Source organism: Lutra lutra, chromosome 7 (genome assembly GCF_902655055.1).
Source record: "Lutra lutra chromosome 7, mLutLut1.2, whole genome shotgun sequence".
Classification (NCBI taxonomy): domain Eukaryota; kingdom Metazoa; phylum Chordata; class Mammalia; order Carnivora; family Mustelidae; genus Lutra; species Lutra lutra.
In genome coordinates this window covers 81,879,304-81,904,909 of record NC_062284.1, presented here as the reverse complement: position 1 = coordinate 81,904,909, position 25,606 = coordinate 81,879,304, and the positions used below count along the sequence as shown (strand labels likewise).

Sequence of the window (25,606 nt, the reverse complement as noted above, 5' to 3'; positions counted from 1 at the left end):
CTTGCCTTAACAGTCACTTTATTCATTTCTCATATATGCTTATTCCAAACACATTAAAAGAAACATTCCTGCTCTCCTACAGCATATACCTCAGAATACTAAGAATACAGAATACTTTGTACTTTAAGCTACAGAGTGTAAGCAGAAATAAAAACACTCTCATCATAAAATGTATTTTAAAAGCTACAGGAAGAAAAGGGCCTTAAAATTAAATGGAGATGAGTGGAGCATGAAGTTACCACCCCTTTTGGGAGGCTTTTTATCTAATGAGAATAAAATTATTATACAGAGGATAAATTTTAATATTGGGGTTTCAACACACATCCTAATAAATTTGATAGTGGCAGGCTCTGAATCATGAATATTAAAGTTTAAATTAAAAATGAGGTAGCTTTGTGTGACATTTATGGTTTTCACAACAAATTCACAGTAAACTACCAATTAGACACTGAGGAACATCCATGTTCTTCCAGGAAGGCTACCTGCTGGTTATTTTGAAATCAGCTCCAGAGCTTATGTCATGAGTCACTACAAAGTGATTTTCAAACGGTGGTGGAAAATTCTTTCACTTACAGGTGGTAAAAAATATTGGACAAATAGGTGCTCTCTCCCTCCAACTCAATCATCAAAAGCAGTACATGCTTTATCTGATTTACAGGTTTACTTAACTCAGAAGATCTTTTAAATGTTTTTCCAAAAGCTTTAATATTTAAAAAATGTTTTCAGAGTTTAGAAAAGTTTGAGAAACCAGAAGACTAGGAAAAAACTGTTATAACCCGCCCTCAAAAACATTTTGCTATTTGTTTGGAAGAGTATGGTGTTACCACCTCATGAGAGAAAGATAGCATTCATGAATTTGGCTGTAACAGGTTATAAGGGCATTTAATTTCAGCCACCTGGATAGTTTACACATACATGAATTTTCTACTGGCCCTCAACATCCAGGTCAAAATTACTATCCATTAAGTAACAAAGTTAATTTTTCTTCTGCACTGATTAAAAAAAAGAATCCCCTGTTTTTTGTGTGTGCTCCTAGTAAACTAAACTAATGGCTCATATCTATATGCAGGCTATTCAATTTAATCTGAAAATTCCTTTCAAATGTTTAATGATAATATTTGATTATGTTGATCCATACAACTTCCCGTTTTTTTATGTGACTTTACTTTCATGTAACTTGTTCTCATTTTCTCGTATCTTTACCCTTGAAGAAACCATGACAAAAGTAGCTATCATCGACTCAAAGCTATCCAGTTAAAAAGAGTCTCTGGATGACCAATCTTTATTCTCTTAGGCAAAGTACTGCTTTTCAGCAGTTTGCAATGCATTTTTTTTTTTTTTAAGATTTATTTATTTGAGAGTAAGAGAGAAGGGAGGGGTGTCAACTCCCACTAAGCAGAGAGCCTGATGTGGGGCTCGATCCCATGACCTTAGCCAAAGGCTGGCTCTCAACCAGCTGAGCCACCCAGGTGCCCCAGCAATGCAGTTTCTTTCTCATTCTACCTTTAAGTTCATTTTACAACTGTTTCAAGGAAATGTTTAGATTAAGTACCTCCCAGAAATTAACAACAATGTATAATTTGAGTAGAACTACAGCTGATGAGAGAGATGGAGGGGTACACCAACTATATGCCTGATATTGTTGAGTGGTCCCTAAAACTGTCTTAAAAATGAAGCCATCTATACGATGGAATTTTCTATGATACGTGACAGCCATTCAAACACAACATACTACTTCTAGTGGAGTTTTAATAACATGAAGTGCTTTCTGCAAGAAAAATTTTTAAGTCCTACAGGGAACCTAGGAAAAATCAATTCTTAGTGATTCTGGACTTAAACCAAAATTTGTTTTGTACCTTCTCACAAAGTTTACGTTCATAAATATAAGGTGGAATTCTAAAATTATTTTATACTTTTAAATTATTATACTTTGTCAGGAAATTCCCTTTGGTCCTATCTTCAAAATATATTGAGAATTTATTACTTCTCATTACATTTATTGCTCTATTTTTGACCCCATCCACCAACCTATCTGGCCCCAGATTAGTCCAAAGACTAGTTTCCCTGCTTCCATTCCTGCTCCTCTTCCCATCTATTACTACCAGAGCAGCCAGAGTTTCTTTTAAAACATTAAGTCAGAGTTTCCCATTCTTAGGCCCAAAACCCTCCAGGGGCTCCTAAAAGTCAAACTCAAATCCTTTCTGTGGGATACTATAATATCTACCTTCTCCAACCCTGGCTTGCTCTCTGACCTACTCTCACATATTCTCCCATTCTCATTCTGCTCCAGTCACATGGAGGAACACTGTTCCTCAGCACGTCTGCTTTTACACTTGCTTTTCCTGATAACCCCCCAAATCCTCCTTGCCTCTTAACTCCTAAGTTACTATACAACTTATTACTTGTCATTAACTCTATCCCTCTCCCCACCCCAGACCATACTTAATAAAGATCCACAAAGGCTTCAAATCTTTATTTCATCAATGTATTCCAAAAGCCTCCAACAGTGCTTCCTATGTATTAGCTACTCAATAAATTCATGAATCTTAATAAATGTTCAAATCACAATGTTGTTAATTCTTTGGCCAAAAAAAAAAAAAAAAAGAGGAAATCACATGATGTTTACTAAATAAGCTCTGTAACATATTAATCTAAAAGTTTTCTAAAGCTATTAATGGAAGGGAGCACGGGTGACTTAGTCAGCAGATCGTACAGGTTGCAGCTCAGGTAGTGATTTCAGTTTAGTGAGATCTAGCCCCGAGTCAGGCTCTGTGCTCAGCACGGAGTATGCTTAAGATTCTCTCGCTCCCTCTTCTTCTGCCTCTGTCCCTCTTCCTTCCCCCCACCACGCCATTGTCGCTAAAATAAATCAATAGATAAATAGATAGATAGCTTTAATGGAGGAAGTGTACATGGATTTCAAGGTCATTAAAAATCAAAAATTAAGCCACCAAAATGAAGACTATGATCTATAGTATCTTCAGTCAGAATAACCATCTAGTTTTTTAAAAATATTTTTTAGAATCACAATTATAAGAAATTACACGTTCCATCTTCTTTAGGTCAAATAAAATATCCCTTATATAAACAAATATTTGAGAAAAGACAGTTCCAAGCCCTAAGACTATCATGTATCTTACAATGTCAGGCAATCTAGACTAGCTTAATAAAAGTAGCAACTGAATTACTAAAGATGAATATGACACAATACTGATATAGTACTACTTTTCTTAACACTGCTCATTCTCAGTAACAAATTTATCAATGCCATGAAAAATCACAAGGGGAAAGCCATTTTAACATACATGATAACTAAAAACAATGTAATACCTATAGAAAAGTCAGTTATATTCCATAATAATGTGTTTGACCAAGTTTTCTACCACATAAGCACATAATCTTAAGGCTGAATGGAATGCTAAAGACATCATTCATATGAACTGCTCTTTACACAAAACTATAACCAAGTTAATGAAAAGAAAATCTATTAAAAATTTCAACAACTTACATAGCAACTAAATAACCTGGAAGCATATCTTGGTAGGATTCAGAATTAAACTATATTAGGATGGAAATTTTATTCTGTTTTTTTTTGTTGTTGTAGTTGTTATTTTTTTATTTTTAACCATATTCCCAACACCCTAAACAGCACCTGACACACAGTAGGTACTCATATATTTGATGACTACATGGGTCAATCTGCAGACTCAGATCCTAAACCACTAAGCAATCCTGAAGTCGTATTTATGGTCAAAATTAACAAAAATTACAAGCATGTTATGGGCCCACACACTATTAGTATAGCAATATATTCTAAAATAAAAAGTCTCCAGTTTTTTTCAAGACCAACAGTCCACTTGTTAAGACTGATTAGGTAACCCTGAGGGCTCATTGGAAATACTTCCAGGAAGGTCCAAGTAGGCAGTACTTTGGGAGCACTTACTCAATAAAGACAATTCTGCTTTTATTCATTTTTATCTTTTGATATTTCAAGTACTTCTTGTTTGAAAAAAAAGTTTCACTTCATTAAATATTTGAAAACCAATGACCTAAACTATTTCCAAACAGATTAACTACCCTATTATTTTATCAACAGTTTCCTCTAACAAGATGTTATGTCCAACGCCTTGGTATGAAGTTATTCTAAACTGTTTTTAGACCATATCCTCACTCTGTGGTGAAAACAGAAGAAACAAAGGTCATTTCATTTATAGCAACCTATGTGAACAATCCAGTAAGTATTTACTGTGCCTATCTCAGCTTTATGTCAGAGGTTTCGAGGGTACAAAGGTATAGTATAGGGAAGTCCACTGAGCTAGTGCTATGAATATTCACCTACCTTCCAGATTCTGAGGTATTCTCAATGGAGAACAGAGAAGTGAGGGAAGGTCATGATTTTGACATACAAGATTATAATGCTATAACAAAGGAAAATTATTATTTTCATTATACAAAATACGTTAGGTTAAGTCTTAACAATTTTCTTACTGATGGGAACACTAAAGTTAAATAAGAATCTCAGGAAGACATATAGACTAAAAAGAAGGTATAGATATGCAGGGGGAAAAAGGCTCAAAACCACTTTCCCCACAATTTTAAAAGAAACTTTGTGGTACCATAGCTGAGAAGACAAAGGTGATGTGCTATACCATGGAACTGATAAATGCAACAGGAATTACAAAACATGAAAGATCAGTGTAAGCTGGGACAGATGAAGTTTGGAAAACTGGCCAGACAGTATATATTTTAGGCTTTATATACCACACAGTGTCTGTCAGTAACAATTCAACTCTGCTGTCACAGCACAAAAACAGCCATAAACAATACTTAAATGAATGACCATGGTTGTGTCTATGAACACAAATTTGAATTTTCATATCATTTTAATGAACCACAAAACATTATTCTTTCAATTGTATCCTCAACCATTTCAAAACGTAAAAAGCCATTATACAGAAACAGGACAGAAGGCCAATCTGATCCAAGGGCCATAACTGCAGACCCCTGGAATAGATTAAGTTACAGTGAGGAGAAAGGATTTGAACCAACTTTGAAAAATAAACTGGATGTGGGGCGCCTGGGTGGCTCAGTGGGTTAAACATCTGCCTTCAGCTCAGGTCATGATCTCAGGGTCCTGGGATAGCCTGCTTCCCCCTCTCTCTGCTTGCTGCTCTGCCTTCTTGTGATTACTCACTCTCTGTCAAATAAATAAATAAATCTTAAAAAGAAAGAAAGAAGGATAAATAAACTGGATTTGAATTTTAGAAAGAAGTCATTCCCGGTGTGTGACTAGGGTGGAGTGGCTGAGCACAGCTGCCATGCTGAAAAGCAAACTTATTTCTTATTTTGTTTCTGAAGATATAAAGTATGACTATAGAAGGTCTTCAAGGACAAGCAGGAGTTAGACCTTATAATAAGCAATAAGAAATCATTATAAGCTAGAAATGGAATACAAAATTAATTTGCTGAGGCACAAAGCCCAAAAGATGGACAAATCCTGGAGGCTTGAAAGTACCTCAACTACCAAAAAATTCGAAAGAACAATCCAAGAAAAAGAATTGGATGACTGGCTGCTAATTATAAGAAATAAAGACAAATGAGTCAGTGTTTCTTAACAAAAAACTGATCAGTTTCAGCAACAGATGGTGGTGTCACTTGAGTTTCAGGTGACAGTGTTTTTAAAGAAAAATGAAAATACAGAAATGAAATAAGGCAACATTAGAATTAGTAACATAAATCTCAAGATCATAAACGTAAGAAAAATAATTTAAGAGAGCATTTAATTCAATACTCTTATAAGAAACACCTAGTTACTTAGTTAATAAAGAAATCTGGATCTTTCAATCCTCCAGATCATAGAAATGTTAGTTTTCCACTAGTTCTCTAAACAGTCAACCAAAATAAAAATATAAGTAAATAAAAAGAGTTAATATTTGGTTCTGAAAAGATAAGTATAGAAAGAAACAAATTTTTGGACCAGGAAGAATACATCATCAACAGGAAGAAAATGAACTATAAAAGAACCAACGTACATGTTTTTGCAAGGTTCCAAGTAATGCCAAACACCGCAAAGATAAAGAGTAACACAAAAACTGTTTATTTCCCCAACACTCCTATTAACCTTGTGTTAAATACTTTTCCCTAAATATTTCACTCAAAAGGTACAAACAGATGCTTTTAAATTTTTACTTTGTATTTTCCCCTCATCAGCCAATCTACCTTCACTTCCCTGTGCTTTTGGTCCAGTGTCCTTAACTTACTTGTCTTTTTTCTTACTCATCCCCATCTTCCCCAAATTCTAAATCTTATTTCCTTTATCTAAATTCCTTTACAACGATTTTAAAAATCATTATGCCCTGCCTTCTATATGGCTCTTGTACTCTATCTTGAACTGGCATCTAACCATTCCTAAACTGTCAAGCTCTCTCCCCACCAAAGCTCTAAGCTCTTCTAAGAGAGTAGTATCTTATACTTCTTTGTATTATTCACAACGCCCTAGCTGCTCAATAAAATAATGTGCAGGAACAAAACAGGCTAAACCTGGTATGAAGGTAGAAAAATGAAAATTCACTTTTACCATTAACTCTTCATGATGAAAAAAGCTTGAGAATCTAACCAAATGATACACACAGGTCATATTTTAAACCTAAAATTATGAAGTTATATAACTCTTATTCCCAAGTAATAGTTCTAAGGAGTCAAATAGAAAAGACATGACCAAACATTAACAATCTATTTTTACTGCAAATCTAAGGTATTGTGGAGAGAAAAAAGACCAACCTTGTTTACCATCCCTCTTATATTCAAACTCCTATTTGCAGTTAATACATCCAAATTCAAATGATTATTCTGTAAATAATTCCCTAAGAGCATCTTAAATAGTTCTCTTTTCTGCATTTCTTAGTACTTGTACGTACATATTTACTCTTTTAAAAAAAATTTTTTAGGGGCGCCTGGGTGGCTCAGTGGGTTAAGCCGCTGCCTTCGGCTCAGGTCATGATCTCAGGGTCCTGGGATCGAGCCCCGCATCGGGCTCTCTGCTCGGCGGGGAGCCTGCTTCCCTCTCTCTCTCTCTCTCTCTCTCTCTGCCTGCCTCTCTACTTGTGATCTCTCTCTGTCAAATAAATAAATAAAATCTTTAAAAAAAAATATTTTTTTTAAAGATTTTATTTATTTACCCAACAGACAGAGATCACAAGTAGGCAGAGAAGCAAGGGGGGGGGGGGGCGCGGGGGTAGAAGCAGGCTCCCTGTGGAACAGAGAGCCCAATGCGGGGGCGATCCCAGGACCCTGAGATCATGACTCCAGCCGAAAGCAGAGGCTTAACCCACTGAGCCACCCAGGCGCCCCCATATTTACTCCTTTATAGTTACCTCTTCAACTAAAGCTCAAGCTACACAATCTCTAATTTATCTTGGTATCCCCAAGGCCAGGCACACAGTAAATGCTAAACAAAGGTAATATGAATTAATGAATTAAAAACCACAGGCTTTAAGTTTCCTTTACATGCAGATTTCTTTCTACAAAGAAATTCTTAGATTTAAGTACAATACATTTAACAAACAAAAATAGTAGCTGCTGGGTTGTCAGAGGAAATCTCAAGCCATCTAGGAAAAATCCATAACGGGTTCAAGTAACAGAGTTTTAAAACCAATTAAGTTAAAGTTCATACTTAAAATCCCTAACACTGAACTATTTTTTTAAATTTCTAATACAGTTTTTCCTGGTTTGAGAAAATGATTAACTAAAGCCTTCATTTAAACAAATAAGGAGCTTGATTACTCAAGTCACCAAATGATGGATTACTTTATCAAGGTTTCTTCACCATTCGTTATAGAAAACCAAGCTCCCCTGGTGTACTTTAAATGTATTTTATAAACATTTTTTAGGAACACAGATATTACTAAAACAGAACACCATACAACACTTCTTGATGTGCAAAGAAAAAAATCATGGGTCTTACAGGTCTAGAATGAGTTTGTAAAATAATTTGTATAGAAACTGTAGTTTGAAACTTACTCTGTAGCCACCAGAAAGTTTTATTATGCCATTTCATACTAAAAGGCAAAATTTACCTTAGGGCCTGCTAATGTTGAAAATACTTTAGTAGAATTCTGAGACAAAACTTTTCCTTCAGTATTAAAAAACTGAGTTACAAAACTGTTTTCTAAGCTGTATCACAACTTCAATTCCAAAAAAGGAATGCAGATATGATATTTTATTTCTTTAAAAAAAAGACTTAACTTTCAAAGTCAAAATAATTTTCTCCAAAAGAGTAAGTGTACTAAATCTGCTTTTCAAACAGAAAAAAGTGTATGTGTGTGGAGGGATTTCAAAGCATTTTGGAGATGTGACAGTATTTAAAATATGAATTTTGCAATACATTTTTAAAATTGCTACAGTAATTTAAATGGGGTGGGTGTTTAAAAATGACAGAGATACCAGATTTCTGTGACAAATCTTTCTTACAGCAAAGTGTAACCCACCCATTCCCCAAAGCTTTTATAACGAACATATACAAAGAATGGTTAAATAACAACACATGCTGAGGAGGGTTTAAAAAAAATGTAGCCTGCATAGGACAACCAAATCAATTGTTATCTAGTCATCTGTGTCCTCTTGACTAAAGTCTGCTTTAAGTCAATCAGATCAATAGCGCAATAGCACCATTCTTGAGAGTTAAATACACAGCTATACCCAGCTTTTCAATCATGTATGTTTGTTCATAAAGTGCTCTAAGGGCTATGAAAGTTTTTGGTGATCAACACTTAACACATCTCCTCTGCTCTACTACAGATATAGGAAATGGGAGTCAATCTGAAAGGATAGATGAAAAGGCCAAAAGTGAGAAAGAATTTAAAATGGAAACTGTCGGGGCGCCTGGGTGGCTCAGTGGGTTAAAGCCTCTGCCTTCAGCTCAGGTCATGGTCTCAGGGTCCTGTTTTATCAAGGGGCGCCTAGGTGGCTCAGTGGGTTAAGCCTCTGCCTCCCGCTCAGGTCATGGTCCCGGGGTCCTGGAATCGAGCCCCGCATCGGCGTCTCTGCTCGGCAGAGAGCCTGCTTACCCTCTGTCTCTTCCAGCCTCTCTGCCTACTTGTGATCTCTCTCTGTCAAATAAATTTAAAAAAAACAACAACAAAAAAAAACATTAAAAAAAAACAGTTTTATCATATTGAAGTCAAATAAACTGGAATTGACAACAAAACATTTCCAAAACACATTTTACTAACATATCTTAGTATTTTTCCAAATAGTTGTATCTGGATCAAATTTTTGCTAAAAGAAACATTTTAGGAGATTTTGAGAAATACTTCCTGAAGTGAATGCAAATAACTCCCCCGCTCCCATATACTTTGAAACTGGGTACTGGTTTTGGATGTTCAAAGTGAAGACCGCAAACCCTTCCCTCCACATGCCCCGCCAACACCTGTAGAAGGCAGCAATGGCAAAGATCAGTAAATACAACAACGTACTCCACCGTTTTACACTTGACTCTTTAAAAAAAAAAAAAAAAAAGGTAGTTTCTTAACTATAACAAAGGAAAAAGAGCAAATTTTCGTTAGGAACTTAAACTTAAAAATGGGTGTACACACAATCTGTATGCCTATTTTGGTCTAGGTCTAAAACACTTAAAACCCCCATTTATTAAGCATGAGCCAAAACTGGATTTCTATCATATGGCATAAGTATAAGCGTCTCCCTGCAACTTTCCCGGAATTTTACCAAACATCCTAATAGTTTGCCTTTACTTCCAAGCACCTTTCGGCGCCAGCTACACCCACAGTCTCCACCTCACTTGCATTTCTAATAACGCTGAAGAGGGAGGGTGTGAGGGAGTGAGTATTTATGTGTGGATAAGTGCGCGCGCGCTCCCGCGCGATTCCCCACCCCCACCCCGATACTTTTCTTTAGTGGAAACAGAGGGAGAATCTAGAGGTTATTCTCGCAAAAACTCAGTATCAAAGCCTTAACCCAGCCGCAGTCAACTGGTAAGACTCCGCGTTTTCGTTGCGCAGTGCAACTTCTCACACCCTACCCCGAGCTTTCGCAGCAGATGGGAAATTGGTGAAGAGAACCCAAGGAGAAGTGGGGGAGATCGGGAAAAAGTGAAAGGGCCGATCCCCTTGAAAGGCGCTTAAGTTTGCAACCAAGATTATGTTTCCGCGAATATGCGCCCACTCCCTCTCCCCTTCCAGGTGGAACTCGTTAACAGCAGCAACCCAGCCACCAGACACCGCCACCTTCCCTCCCCTCGTACCATCGGAGAGCAGGGCAAGTGAGGGCGGTGGGCGAGAGCGGACGCCTGGCGGGGCCGGCGCAATCCTCGGCCACCACCAGGCCTCCACCGACCCCGGCCGCGTCACCTGTGGAGAAAGCGCCCCCTCCCCGGGCCTCTCTGCCCTTCACGCCGACCGTACCCCCCGCCCCCCGTGGCAGCCGCTCCCCGCTCGGCCTGCGAGGACAGAGCTCGGCGCCTGGCTCCCTTCTGCCTGCGGGGCCCCAGCGCCTTGAACTGGTTACAACCGGCGGCGGCTACCGAGCGGGGCAGCCGGTGGCGGGAGGGTCCCGGTCGGGGAGGGGGAGAGCGGACAGGCCCAGAAGAGCGGGGATCGCAAGGTCCTACCTAACACCGTCGTTCTCCTCCGTCTCCTCCTCAACGGCAGCGGCCCCGGTGGTGGCGGCGGCAGCGACATTCCTGGGGAGCGCTCCCGCCGCCGCCGCCTCCTCCTCCTCCACTCTCTGCTCGCCTCTCTTCCCCGGCGCGCTCACCAAGCGCCGCGTCCCTTCAGCCACCTCCCCCCGCCCTCCCCAACACACACACACGCCCCGAAACCTTAAGCCCTACAGCTCCCGCAGTCGGGTAACCCACCCTCCCACCCTCCCTCCCGCCACCAGCGGCGGCCCCGTCCCTCCCCCCTTCCCCTGTGCCCGCCGCCGCGCCGGGCTCAGTAATGGCGGCCACTCAGGCTCCCTCGCGCTGACGGATCTCTCTCCCTCTCTCCCGAACTTTACCTCAGCATCTCTCCCGGCGCGCACCGCCGGAACGCACGCGCGCGCGCGCAGCCACACACCCGGCCAGGGGCGGAGCGGCGGCGCAGCCTCGACGGGGCGCGCGCCAGCGCGCGCACGCGCACCCGCACCTCCCTCCCCACAATTCCCCGCCCCCGCCGCCCTCACCTCGCGGCGCCTCCCGCGCCGCGCGCCCGACTGGGCCCGCCCCTGCCCTGGTCTCCGGGGAGCCTGGGAAGGCGCGAGCGCTCGGGCTGGAGGGAGGGGAGCAAGCGCGGGGCCGCGTCCTCGCTCGCGTCGGGGCTCCCCCATTGGCTTCTCCCCTCCCCCTTCTTCCTCCGCCTCTCCCACCCATTGGTTCCCTCTCCTACTCTATTCCTTCTCACCTTTTCCCTTTTACCCATTGGCGTGGGTATTTTTCCTCAGCTTTCCCCTTTCTCCGTATTCTCCTTCTCAGTCCCATCCTCCACGCTTTAGAAGCTGCAGACCATGCAACCCTGAGCGCGCTCGTCTCCGAACCTTCCCTGCTTTCTCCCTTTCCTTCTGTTCCGGTTTCTGGCTGAAACTGAGAGCAAACCACAATACTGCAAAGGAACCTGATATTGTGTTAGCCGTTGCAAAACATCGTACGGGCACCGAAAGATTCTCGATAAATTCCCCCTACGGTCTCAGAGCATTAAAGAATTCAAGGGAGGAAAATATGCGCCCTAGCTTGTTCGCGGGGACATGCTCTCATGTCTACTACGTGTGCAGCCAGTTTTCCGCCTGGGGATCGCTAGCCAACTACAGACATCACCCGCCCCGGACCTGGTGCCATGCTCACCCAGAAGGCAAAACTCCATACGAGCTAGAATCCCTTTATACGCCCACACCGCTCGGACTCAGGCCCATGGTTTATTCTGTTCTTATGGAAGTTAAGCGAGATACCAAGATTTAGGGGTTTAGGGTGGCCTCAAAGACCCCGGTTCACACCACTACCAGCCCAACCTTAGGAACCAGGCTTTTATTATCCTACCTTAAGTATATTCAGTGTTTTTTGAGACATGGAAAATTTACAAGTTTGGGGGTACACTGGGTTTTCGTTGTATTTCTCTTCCGAGCATTGGTATTGAAAGGTGAAGAAAAGACGGACGGTAGAAAAAAATGCCTTTCCTTTTACCATTGAAGAAACTGAAGTCTTGTGACTTTCCCAAGGTCATCAGAATCTGTCTCATAGAGAGGTCTTAAAATAGTTGCCAGTAGATAAAAGAATGAGCAGAAACATAAGTCTACCCCAATTTGTTAAGCCTAAAAGAAGTAATTTGGGGGAGAACTTTCCTCTGGGGAAAGATTTGTTTCCTATCTTGAAAACAGTTCATCATCGGTAAAGTTAATATATGAAAAATCTTTTAAGTTCCAGTTATTCTTTATTTCTTATGTTATATAAGGTGCTGAAGTTAGCCAAGTTTGCTGCTTTGTGTTATAATGATACAGCTACTGCCAACCAGAAGTACCTTTATGGTCTGTTGGTAAACTAGAAAAACAAAAACTGCCTTTTGGTAAAAATCAGAAAATATTTGTCAGTAAATCTATCACAATATTCCAGCACAAGTTTGTTCCACATTCCTCCCCCTCTACTGTCCACATTTCTCAAAGGTAAACTTAACAAAGTAGAAGAGACATGTTTAATTTCTCTATGTCTCTTACTCCTCCCTAATTTTAAAAAGGCATCACTGAAATTCCTTACTCCAGCCACTTTCTTGCATCTGAATGGCACCAAGTAGGTTAAGTAGTTAAGGTCCTTAGGCACTTCTTTTAGTTACAAACCATAGGCATGGAAAGATGCAAAAGAAAACTTGCAATGAAAGTAAATATAGAAAGGAAGGAAAAAAAGGAGAAGAAGAAATTGGGGAAAGAGAATGGAACTGTCGATGTGAGGTTCTAATGCCATAAGTACCCATACCACTTGTGCAGGTTGGAAAGTTCGTGCATTTAAATCTATTTCTTGACCTTTGTACTAAGAGTCCTTAAAAATACAGTAATTGATTCAGAGTCACAACTTACACTCTGAAATGTTAACTGTTATGGAGTGTCCACCCTAAAGATACTTTGAAAATTACTTCCTAAATAATCAGAAATTTCATAACCATGGACATGTATCAACATAAACTCAAGTCAAATAAATCAGGGCTTTTAAAAGAAGCATCATCATATAAAGAAGGTGAAAATTACACCTTAGTTACCTGATAATGCTTCCTTTAAAACAGAACATGATTCTAAAGGATCAAGACATGATTCTGGAGGGAAAAACAAGTCTTGAAATGTTACAATCTCATAACGAAGACCCAGAAAATGTAACAAACAAAGCCATGATTTTCAAAGGATACTTTTCATAGCTGACATTACTGTTAGTCCTCCTACATCATCTATCTTGATTTAAGGGGTCTGGAACTTTAAAACTTTGCTCCTTATCAGTACTAGTAGTCTAAAGCTGCTTACCAGTATAAAAAAATTAACATATTTTTATTGTTTTTATATTACTTGTTCTTCTCAGAAAATAAAACATACACTTTTATGTACAAATAAAAATCTGAACATAGGAATTGGAGGCCAAAGTTCTGTGCTTGAAAATGCTCAAATATTTACAAATAAAAGGCAATAAAGGGAAAAAAAAATAAAAAACCAAAGAATAAGATGGCATTTTTTTTTAAAGATTTTTTATTTATTTATTTGACAGAGAGAGATCACAAGTAGACGGAGAGGCAGGCAGAGAGAGAGAGAGAGGGAAGCAGCCTTCTTGCTGAGCAGAGAGCCTGATGTGGGACTCGATCCCAGGCAGCGGCTTAACCCACTGAGCCACCCAGGCGCCCCTAAGATGGCATTTTTAAAGTTGATCAGGAGCCATACCTTCAGAGAAATAGCTTTAAACACCCACACTTGCCACCCAAAAGGAGAAATTTTGAAAAAAATAAGTAATGTATTCTTTACACACACACACACACACACACACACACACACACGAGAGAGAGAGAGAGAGAGAGAGAGAGAGATCTCAGATCATCTACTCTTCTTTTCTAAAATAAAAAAATTTAAGTACTTATTTAATTAAGTACTTGTTGTACTGGATAATTAAAAATACCCGAAGCTTTGTTCTTCATTTACTTTGAAGAAATTAGCAGAATACGATTTTGGTCAGGCATTTTAGGTTTTTAAGTTAAATATTCTCCACAAATTGCTAGTTCTTTAACACATCCTAATAAAATATTAATGTGCATGGTCTTTCTAAGATCAAAAGAAATGACAGCCATAAATGTTATCAAAATTCCAGCTCTATCATCAGTGGTAACAGTACCATATTTAGATGTTTGATGTGATTAGGCTTCAAAAGAATTTACCCTATAGAAGCAGCTGCACCCCCTGCTGGAAATCTCTAATCATAACTTCTTTGGCTTTTATAGCCTCAACTAACAACAAATGAAAGGCCAAATAAAGAGCCTTTGCATTCATAATAAAGTTGACCAATACTTTTTGCCTGATACTAGACAGGCTTCTGGAGAACAAACTACTTCAGAATGTCACCTGATTACAGGCAGACTACGCAAAGAAGTTGGAGAATAACGAAGGCAAATTAGCTAAATAGCCAAAGCACTGAAGGATTGTTTACTGTGTAATTTCTTATTGAATTTCACAACTCACTTCCACCTCCCACCTAACCCCCAACTCTTGCCTAGAATTCTCTTTCCACCTGTCTGATACAGTGAGGACTATCAAGTGGACAGAAGGCTGAGTAGGATGGAGTGCTATTCTCACAAGTGGCAAATCGTGATATAATCAATAAGCCCAGTAACCATTCACTGAGTTGTGTGCTGAAAGACTTTTCTTCAAATTTGTTTTATGGCTACCAATGATATTTTGCAGCATGAAGAAAAGGTACTCATTATGTCTTGTCTGTTACTGTAGAAAATATTTTCATAAGAGTTAAGGTAATTGTGAGCATGGGACTGGAACAGTAGGAAAGTAATGCATTGACCTTCCTGGCATTTTGTTCCACGGAGCCTTGTTCTGTTGATTTTCCAGAATTGTACTTTCAGACTGAAATCCCAAAGATGGTATCAGAGTCTAGCTTCAAAATGTCATGCTCTTGCCACTCTGGTCCTAGGACATAACTGTAAGAGTGAAAGCAGACCTCTCTTTTTGAATAATTAGTATTTCATAAAGATTACTTGTAACGCAGACTCCTTTTAAAGGGATAACAATTCATTCAGGTCCCACCAGCACAATACTTTCATTAGACAAAAATCAAGTTATTTTCTCTCACAAAAGGAGGTATTATTGGGCCATCTGGACCCTCCATTGAGTTTTTATGAAAGATCACAGCTTGAATTTAATCAACCCCAATAAGGTTAACCCCACAAAGCTAAAAAAATAATTGCAGAGGTTGCTAACTGATTTCTCTCTTTGAGATTATACCACTGTGATTTGTAAATCATTACAACGGGTAACAAGAACTCATATTGCTTGACTATTTAACCGCAAGAACATAATTTTTGTGAATACCCCTTATTCCTGCTCTCTTTAGGCCACCTTTGGATTGTGAGCCCCTCTAGGTAAGAAATGCAAATGAATGTTTGGCCCTATACAATAACTAGAACATAGTTAGTAGAAAGTTCAATGAATGTTTGATGAATAATAATATAAAACACTCTAGGTTTTATGGATTTCTATGGATTACTAACAGAAGGCTTTAGATATTTTGAAATACTAGCTGAGATAATCACTTTGGAAAATATAAATCATTTAAAGAAATTGCTGAATTTACCTGTGAAAGTCAAGTTAAATGTCTTACCTGAGTATAACCCATAGTTTTCTAAGTCACATCTCTCTAGAAGGTAACTGAGTTACTAGCAACAAATAACTGTAATAACATTAAGGAACATTGTAAAAAATTGGTGCAGCATAAGAGTTTCTGAAATCAATGAGAAGCTGTCTAATCACTTCACATTTAAGGCTTTGTTATTTTTCTCTATTATTACAAGCTGCAATAGATGATAAATGTTTGCTTTGCCAATCCATGCTTTTGCATTTCCTTCAAAAAGCCTCTCAAATAATAATGCCATTTTTCTGATTGGACACACAACTTCTTTCAAACACATCTATTACATAGAGAGGGATAATAATACTCTTCTTTCCCCAAATAGGCTTCTAATCTCTCTTCAGCATAGTCTAGCACAGGACGATAGCATATGCTTCATTTATTTCTAGCTTTAGTACCCACAAGTAATTCTATTTTCTCTTCAAAAAGTATTTACATTAGAATTTCCAAGTTGTCGGGCACCTGGGTGGCTCAGTGGGTTAAGCCTCTGCCTTCAGCTCTGGGATCAAGCCCCATATCCGGCTCTCTGCTCAGCAGGGAGCCTGCTTCCCTCTCTCTCTCTCTCTCTCTCTCTCTCTCTCTGCCTGCCTCTCTGCCTACTTGTGATCTCTCTGTCAAATAAATAAATAAAATCTTAAAAAAAAAAATTCCAAGTTTTTACAAACATGGTAATAAAGTAAAAGTAAAGTAGCAAAAATTCATAACGTGTCCTGTAGATCAAATTTTTGTAAAATTACATTTAAGTGAAGGCAAATATTTAAAATATTTTAAAAGTATAGATTTTTGAGATAGAAAAATATCCATAATGATTTCTGTGAAAAAAAATCAGGCTACAAAGAAATAAAAGTAGTATGATTCCATTTTTGTAGAAAGAAAATGTTTTTTTTTTTTAAGATTTTATTTATTTATTTGACAGACAGAGATCACAAGTAGGCAGAGAGGCAGGCAGAGAGAGAGAGGTGGAGGCAGGCTCCCTGCGGAGCAGAGAGCCTGATGTGGGGCTCGATCCCAGGACCCTGGGATCATGACCTGAGCTGAAGGCAGAGGCTTAACCCACTGAGCCACCCAGGCGCCCCAAAAGAAAATGTTTTGAAAACAAGATGACAATATTATTGACCAACATGTTAACAGAGATCTAATCTAGATCACTGGATTATAGCTAATATTAATTTTCTCCTTTTTGCTTTTCTATATTTCTAGTTTTTTACAATGAACATATTATTTCTTGTGCCATTAAAATCTGGAGTATAGGGGTGCCTGTGCCTCAGTCGGTTGAGCCTCTGCCTTTGGCTCGGGTCATGATCTCAGGGTCTTGGGATCGAGCCCCACATCGGGCTCTCAGCTCAGCAGGGAGCCTGCCTGCCTCTCTGCCTACTTGTGATCTCTCTCTCTGTCAAATAAATAAATAAAATATTTAATAAATAAATAAATAAAAATCTGGAGTATAATGGTATTTAAAATGCAGAGATACAATATATAAAGCAGGGTTAGGTAAACTTTCTTTCTTTCTTTCTTTCTTTTTATTTTTTAGGTAAACTTTCGTAAAGCAATAACTACCTACCACATAAATCTATTTTTTGCTCTTTTATTATTTCCTTTTTTCTCTCTTTCTTCCCTCTTGCCCCAACTTTAGGTCATTTCTTCTATCTTCCTTTTTTATTTTTTGAATCTCTATCTGCTTTTGCTTTTCTCTTCATTATCTCTTGGGTCTTTTACAGGCCACCTTGGGCATTGACTGGTTCCATTTGAGCAACTTCTGATGTAATGGAATGAAATGGTGTAGGTAAACATATAATTGCCACCACTGGATTGTTGCCTGTCATTGATGATGCCTTTTTTTCTTTAAAGGTCTTATAGACCAAAACATATCAAATACATTTTATTCTACTTAATGACTTTATTTTTAATGATGTAAATCTGCCAATAGTACTGTCTATATTCCTGACGATCTCGTGGCACAGACTCTATTTTTAAAGCTGTTTCTACACTAAAACTCTGTTCCAAAGCTTTCAGGTATAGACAATAGATAGTATCTCTAATGCTGATAATGCTGATCTGATCTTTCCACATACTCTGGTGTTTCCCTTTGAACCACAAGAATTATGATAAAATGTGTTCCATTTGGAAGGTTTCCCGTGTGGCTTTGCTGATACTTAGGTTACTGTTAGCTTCCATCACCCCAGGGAACTGAGGGTTACTGTTTTAAGTCAGGGCATTTATCTTCTAGCACTCCTGTTCACTATATCCTCCTCAACACAGTACAATCAATTACCAGTTTAAAGAAGATGCCCAAATGGTCTTACTACAGTGCAAAGGAATGCTGAGGCACAAATTCATCTGTAGTAGAAAGCCCACCAAACTGGGAGTCAGGAAACCTGAATTTGTATCTTGAGATTTGCTTATGGTGTGACCTTCAGAAGACATTGAAGCTTCCTGAGCTGAAATTTCTGCATCCACAAAATTGTCTGTTTGCCACTCTGACATTATTAAGTTTGAAATTATTTTGCAGGCTTAGTCCAGGAACCAGGCTTCATTTTTTCCTGGTTCACACTTAGTTTAACACCCACTCATACCCACCACCACACCCAGGATAAAGCTATTACTCTCAGCTTCCCTATCAGTTCTGTCTAGTGCCCTTACTTTGTTTCTCCCTACAAAGAGAAAAAACAAAACAAAACAAAACAAAAAAATTCATCCTGATGAAACTGAATTAATTTACATTCCTCTAAAACTCCTTCCTAAAATCTATTTAATTTGCTTTGAACCTCTGGATTTCCCAGAGCAAGCCTGCCCCATCCTCGTTATAAGGTCAACTGCTCTTAACCTTCTCTGCCGAAAGGTCACTCTGTGGTTTCTAATACCACAGTTCTTTATACTCCTACAATGTATTCATCACTTTGCATCCTCCACAAGCAGTATAATCCAGAGCATCCAAGTAGCCAGTACTGGGTCCCCACAATCTGTGTCTTTTCTCCCTTGTGTCCCTGTAGTCAATCCTGTTTCCATCTTCAGCCCCTCTTTCTCTCAGGATTTGCCTATTCTGGACATTTAATATAAATGGAATCACACAATATGTGGTCTTGTGCATCTGGCTTCTTTTATTTGCTATTCCCTTTTTGAGGTCCATTGATATTTTAGCATGCATCAATAATTCCTTCTTTTTTCATTGCTGACTAGTATTCAATTATATGGATATACCACTTTGTCCATTCATCAGTTAGTGAACATTTAGATTGTTTACACTTTTTTGGCTGTCATGGATAATGCTTCTTTGACCATAAAAATATTTCTGTGGATATATGTTTCCATTTCTCTTAGATACCATTGGGTAAAATTAATGGGTCATATGGTAAATGCATATTTAATGTTATAAGCTAATGCCAAACATTTTCCAAAGTGGCTGTAGCAGTTTACAGTCCTGTCAGCAATGTATGAGGGTTCTAGTTTCTCCACAACCTGGACAATATTTGTTATTGTTTGTCTTTTTTATTATAGCCATTTTAGTGGATATGAAGTAATGTCTTATTACAGTTTGAATTCACATTTCCCTAATGACAAATAATGTTGAGCATTTCTTATGTGCTTATTATCCTTTGGTATCTCTTCTTTGATAAGATATCTATTTAACTCTTGCCCATTTTTTAATTGGACTCTTGGCCTTATAATTGAGTTGAGCCTCACTGGATCTTAAATTCTTGGATTGAATTTTCCACAAACAATCTTAAAGATTTTTTCTTAAGGCAATGATGACTTGATTTTAATATTTCCCAACACTTCTCAAGAATCACTTCCTTGCATGATCGCAATATTTCTTTTTCCCAACTTGCAAAAAATTGGAAAAGATAAAATGTCATTAAGTAAAGTACTTTTTCTCTTCTAGGACATTCTTACAGCCAGTTTATTTATTTGGCAATGCATTGTTTTTTAGGTTTTATTTCCTAGTTCCTCCTTACTCAAACAGGATAGCTTCATGCCAGTTATTTTATTTGATTTTGTTGTTAGAAACAGTATGTTCATTCTATCAGAAAAACTGGGTGAAGAATTATTCAACAGTGAGCTTCCTGATCCACAACAATTAGGATTTCAATAACATGAGCCTTGAGCAGGACTTTTGAGTCATTTCAATCAAAAGTGAGTAACTACAACAAATCTTCTTCTCCTTGGTGACTGATTCATTTTCAGTTATAAGTATTTTTGAAAGTGAGTTAACTCTTTTAAACCAAGGGACTATAATTTTATAGCACTTCAAAGTGATCTTTTCATTTGATACCTCAAAATACTGCCAAGCCTTTTAATATTTTGCAGGGCAAGGCAACTTCTTGGCCCCAAAGAAATCATGTGCCACAGTGATTCAGGGATTAGAAAGAAAAGAGGCTACTGCAGCTCCAATCCTGCCTTCTGATTTACTGTGTGTACATCCACGGTGTGGCCTGCGGGTTCATGTTACTGTGGTATGCATCCTAAGTGTCATCCTAATTCTAATAAAAGAGCCCTGGCTTTGACAGTGTTCTGTATGTTCACCTTGTATTGGAACAGGCTGCTGACAATTCTTTGAATTTACCTTAGGGTAAAACTCTTCACTTTCCCCAATCATCTCATCAGTTAAGTCGCCTGAAATCGGCTGCCACAGCCTACCATTCGGGTAAGTATTTTTAGCTAAATCATCCCAATAATAGGTATTTGCAAGGATATTTTTAGATCAGATGCTACTATATACACCTGCAGCAGAGAGGGAAGACTTGCCTATCAAACTCTCCTAAGTCATAGAGAATAAATACCCTAAGTTACTGAGATAGAATGTCCTCCTTTAAAAATAGAAGTGTCTTCATATGAATAAGAAACATTTTAGGAATGCTGACAATTTAGAGATCCAGGAACCTCCTTAGTCTCATTGGCCCTGTGTCACTGATCCAAATCTTATTTGGTTTTAGCTTTTAGTTTAATCTTGTTGAGAACTCTTATCGTTTCAAAGTAATATTATATTAAGTATAATATAATACTGGCTATAGGGTATTTTTAGTTTATTCCCTACATTTTATATATGAAATATATCTGGAGTTTGATACATTCTGGAGATTCAATATTATCCCAAATTTGTTCAAATATAAAAAAACATATGAATACATTTAAGTATTAAGTATTAAGCCTGGAGAAAAATACATAAAATATTAATAGTTGCTACCTCTGGGTAATTTTCTGAGAAATATTTTCATCATATATACTTTCTTATATGTCCATCCTAGATACTTCCCTATATATACTTTCTCATATATCTACATACTTTCTTAGAATTTGAAATAGAGGATTTTTTGTTTAATGCTGCACATACTAATTATACCTTCTCATTCACAACATTTCTTAAAATTACACTGACTGGAAGGATACAATGAACGGAGTTCTGAAACTTAGGGAGCCTATCTCTTTGAAATACTACTTTGATATATCCTCTCATTTAACTATCATCAATTTGTACCCACTATGTGCCAAAGATTGTTCAAATTAGAAATATAAACATGAAAGACATGGTTCCTATTTGCAATGAGCTCATTTTCATGTCAGGATTGTATCATGTCTTAGAAGTAGGCCCATAGTTTGCATCTTTTAACAAAGAGCAAATAAGTCTTTCAATCTCAATTATGCTATAATAGATTTGTCATGTGCAATTTCTCATTTTAAATATGACAAGCATAGATAGCTGGGTAGGCAGGTAAGTTGGTATGTGGGTAGATAAATGTATAGATAAACTGCTGAAGAAGGACAAATTTGAATGGGCAATAATTTCTTCTTAATCAAATTAACCAACTAACTTTCTCAAATTACTTTCATGATTAGGATATTTTCAGACTTACATTCTGAATGTTAGAGGCACTTTGAATCAACTCATTTTTCTCTTCTGTTGTCAATTTTGTAGTCTTGTGGCTTTGTTTTTTGCAGTTTTTAGGTTAGTGCCATACCACCAAATGACATACAGGCTGCTCCAAGACTGAGTGAAGTCTTGTTTTAACTGGCATATAACTGTTTTTATTTGGGTTTCTGTGGAATTTGGAAGTCTGCAAGTCATCCAAAATAAGGGCATTCCACAAATTCCATTTCTTAAAAACCATCCCTCCTTCATATACTGTTTCCATTTCCTTCAATGTAACTAAACTTTTAGCAGGACGTTCCCAAAAAAGTGAGAAAAGGAGGTGTTTTAAGACAAGCAAAGCAGAATTCTTACTCAGCAAGTACTTTTGGTAGTACGTTAATAGTAGCAACGGAAGGACCAGTAGTAATAGTAGTATAGAAAAATAATTGTAATATAGCTAAACACTTAAAACACCAACCCTTTTAAACAAATCTAGAAAATCCAAGAGTTAAAAATGTCCTGTTGTACATGTATTAGTTGATTCAATACAATAACAGGCACAATTCTTTAACAATGTGTGCTATTTCTCAAATTGTTTAAATAAAAACTAGGTTTTCTGGGTTGCCAAATTTTTAGCCTAAAAAATCTTAGTTTTTCTTTCAAATGCAAAAGTTTAGTTGGACTCCAAGCACTTCAAATGCAAAGAGAAAGAGGAACAGAATCTGCTATGGGGAGAAGGACTTAAGGAAGACATTGGCTATTATCCCATGTAAGATTACCCCTGTGGCATCTTGCTTCCTGAGAAATAAAGCGGAAGGCAGCTCCCCACATACGTGGGTCAGTCTCTTTTGATGTGCGGGTAAAACTCATTAAAGTTAATGGGGATGAGGCCAAATACATCAAGGCGAGCATGGAACCCACAGACTATAATAGCAGAGGAGACTCTGAGAACGTTCTGACTGTGAATGAGCAGTTGGTTTGCTGAATTGTAATAAGGGCTGTGTGTTCCGGGTCCTCATTTCATCTGGGAAAGGCTTGGCATATTTTCTCAAACCCTGTCTTTGTGCGGACTCATGGCAGAGTGTTTCATTCTAGGGTTGTGCTGCTCACGGTCTACTCGCACAGCACAATTTAATACAGATACTTTAGAGGGTGCTCCTTTGTGGGAAATAGGCTCCATAAGAGTTGAAGTAACTTGGATTTTTTTGCTTCAGAAAAGGAAAACTACTTTGAAGCATATAAAGCATGCAGTGAAGAATGAACAAAAGGAAATGAGCTTACATGGCCATAAGGTTAAAAAGAAGGAAGACCTGACAGTGCTGATTGTAAAAATAGGATTTTGTAGTTTTCTCTAGAGATGCTGAAAAACCAGAGAGAGTAGGGGCACCTGGGGGGCTCAGCTGGTTGAGCATCCGACTCTTGGTTTCTATTCAAATCATGATTTCATGGGTCATGGGATCAAGCCCTAGGCTGGGCTCCATGATCCCCAGGGAGTCTGCTTGGGGCTTCTCTCTCCCTCTTCCTGCCCCAACTTGTGCGCTCTCTCTCTCTCTCAAATAAATAAACAAATCTTTAAAAACAAAACAACAGAGAGAGGCAGGGGTGCCACTGGTAAGTCAGGATAAAGGACTAGGTAGATATTCCTATGATACTCTCCTCTCAAGTGAAAAATGCCATTAAAATAAAATGTTCCATGTATCTTAACATGTGTGTAAAACAAGGAGATCACCTTCACTTGACACGAGCGCATGTAACCAATGCTCCAGTGGCAAGGAGTACCTACCAGTATCAGAGTTACTACTGTCTTCTATTGTTTCGTTAGTCTCAGGCTCATCTTTTCATCAGTGCTACTGGCCCTCTGTTCCCTCAGTTCATGTTAATAATAATAATAGTAACAAATAAAGAAATCATTACCCTTTTCTAATTTTTGTGACATTTTGAATCATTACAAGTTGTAATAAATAGAGAGGAAAAGAGATATTGTGTCATGGTTCTCAAACTTCATATACACTTCAAAAATTTTCCATGGTTTCTGTGTGATATTTTGTATTTTGAGAATCTATTGATGAGACGAATACAAAATAACAACCCCCTCCCAAAAAAAACCCTACCATCAATTTTTTTTAACATGTTTTTAATGGGTGTATTTTGTTAATCTCAGTGGCATATATACATTTGAAAAATTGTACCTATGGGACACTATGCGTTAAGTTTCCAGACAATGTTTGGCATACATATTCACAGGTCCCAACAAATTCAGGCCTCTAAGAGAAATAACTACCCAACCCTAGCCTAGATCTGGATTTGTAGTAACTCCTTGAACATATGAGTAAATGTCTTCTCTTTTCTGAACCTTAATTTTCTTATTCATAAAATAAGGAGGTTAAGGGGCACCTGGGTGGCTCAGTGGGTTAAAGCCTCTCCCTTCGGCTCAGGTCGTGGTCTCAGGGTCCTGGGATCAAGCCCCGCATTGGGCTCTCTGCTCAGTGGGGAACCTGCTTCCTCCTCTCTCTCTGCCTGCCTCTCTTCCTACTTGTGATCTCTATCTGTCAAATAAATAAATAAAATCTCTAAAAAAAAATAAGGAGGTTAAACTAGCTTACTTTAAGAATCCTTTGAGCTTTAAAACCTCTTTGATTATATCAGGTCTTTTATTTAGCAACCATATGCAACTGGATTTAAATGTCACAAGTGGATGTAAATGTCAATGTGTGGCACTATTAATATGCTTTTCGTGCTAGGGAAGTTGTTCTTATAAAAAATTTATCAATATTCCTATGTGTTTATGTTTTGTGAACCCGTTACAAATATCCAGCTTGCCTATTCTTAAATATGGCTTTCCTTTTCATATTTCATTTAGCCATAGATCTCCAAAACTAGGTTTCAACATGTTTATCCCTATATCATAGATGGGAACAATGAAGTCCGTCCAAAGAATCACATAGTAAGTCAATGACATAGTTTAGAATGGAGCAGTCATTAGGAGATTATTTCTGCATAGAACACTAAAAGAAGCTGTTTATGCTCTCTTCACAGTAATGAGTAAGTTATTTGAAATAATCACTGTAGGTGATTTTCTTCTCCAAAATTATCACTGTTCTAATTACTGATGACTATTAACTCAGTATTTTTCTAGTTTATGCCATTTGATTGGAATTGATTAAAAGATTATAATGCTGCTATATCCGGGTTTGTGTGTTTCTTAAATGTTGAAACTAAACTCTACCTTAAAATAATTAATAGAAATATTATTGCTTCTGTAAATAGCATTTTCAGGAAAATTTTGAGAATGACTGAGTTAGTGAAATTCTATCAGGTGCTATCCTTAGAAAATTTCAATAAATATACTTTTAAATTTTAAAATATCAAGTCACATTTTATGTATGTATTTTTTACAGATCTAATTTATTTATTTGCCAGAGAGAGAGAGAAAACACACACATGTGCAAGCACAAGCAGGGGAGTGTCAAGTATAGGGAGAAGTAGGCTCCCTGTGGAGCAGGGAGCCCCATGTGGGACTCCATCCCAGGACCCTGGGATCATGACACAAGCCAAAGGCAGACGCTTAACTGATTGAGCCAACCAGGCATTCCCCCCTTTAAATTTATATATTTTTTTCAAGTCATATTTTAATGTTTATATACCTACTCGATATGTTTACTTTTCTTCAGTAATATGATTCTAGTGTTATTTTTATCATTTATTTTACCCTTCTATATTTTTCCTGAAGTGAGTTTATATACAAACGAATATAACCATACACACAAGCATGCACATATAAATGCCATGCACATATCTCTTCCTCTTCTTGATCACTTTGAACTCTCAGTAGATATTTTAGGTAGCCACAGGAATAACCTCTATTTGTAATTGCACCATCATTTTATTTTATTTCTTTT

At 38.1% G+C, this 25,606-nt stretch overlaps 1 protein-coding gene across 5 annotated transcripts in view; it reads right to left on the bottom strand.

Annotated features, from left to right (window-relative positions):
* The window catches only part of ARHGAP5 (Rho GTPase activating protein 5), a 73,209-nt gene extending 62,059 nt beyond the window's left edge, over positions 1 to 11,150 (bottom strand). For 3 of the 5 annotated variants that reach the window (XM_047736393.1, XM_047736392.1, XM_047736394.1), the window contains exon 1: positions 10,625 to 10,873. The gene's annotated coding sequence lies outside the window, so the exon portion shown is untranslated. Of the gene's footprint in view, positions 1 to 9,065; positions 9,102 to 10,624; positions 10,874 to 11,013 lie in introns of those variants that run through there. The other 2 variants (XM_047736390.1, XM_047736391.1) reach the window with 2 other exon arrangements.
* Positions 11,151 to 25,606: the final 14,456 nt, after the last annotated feature.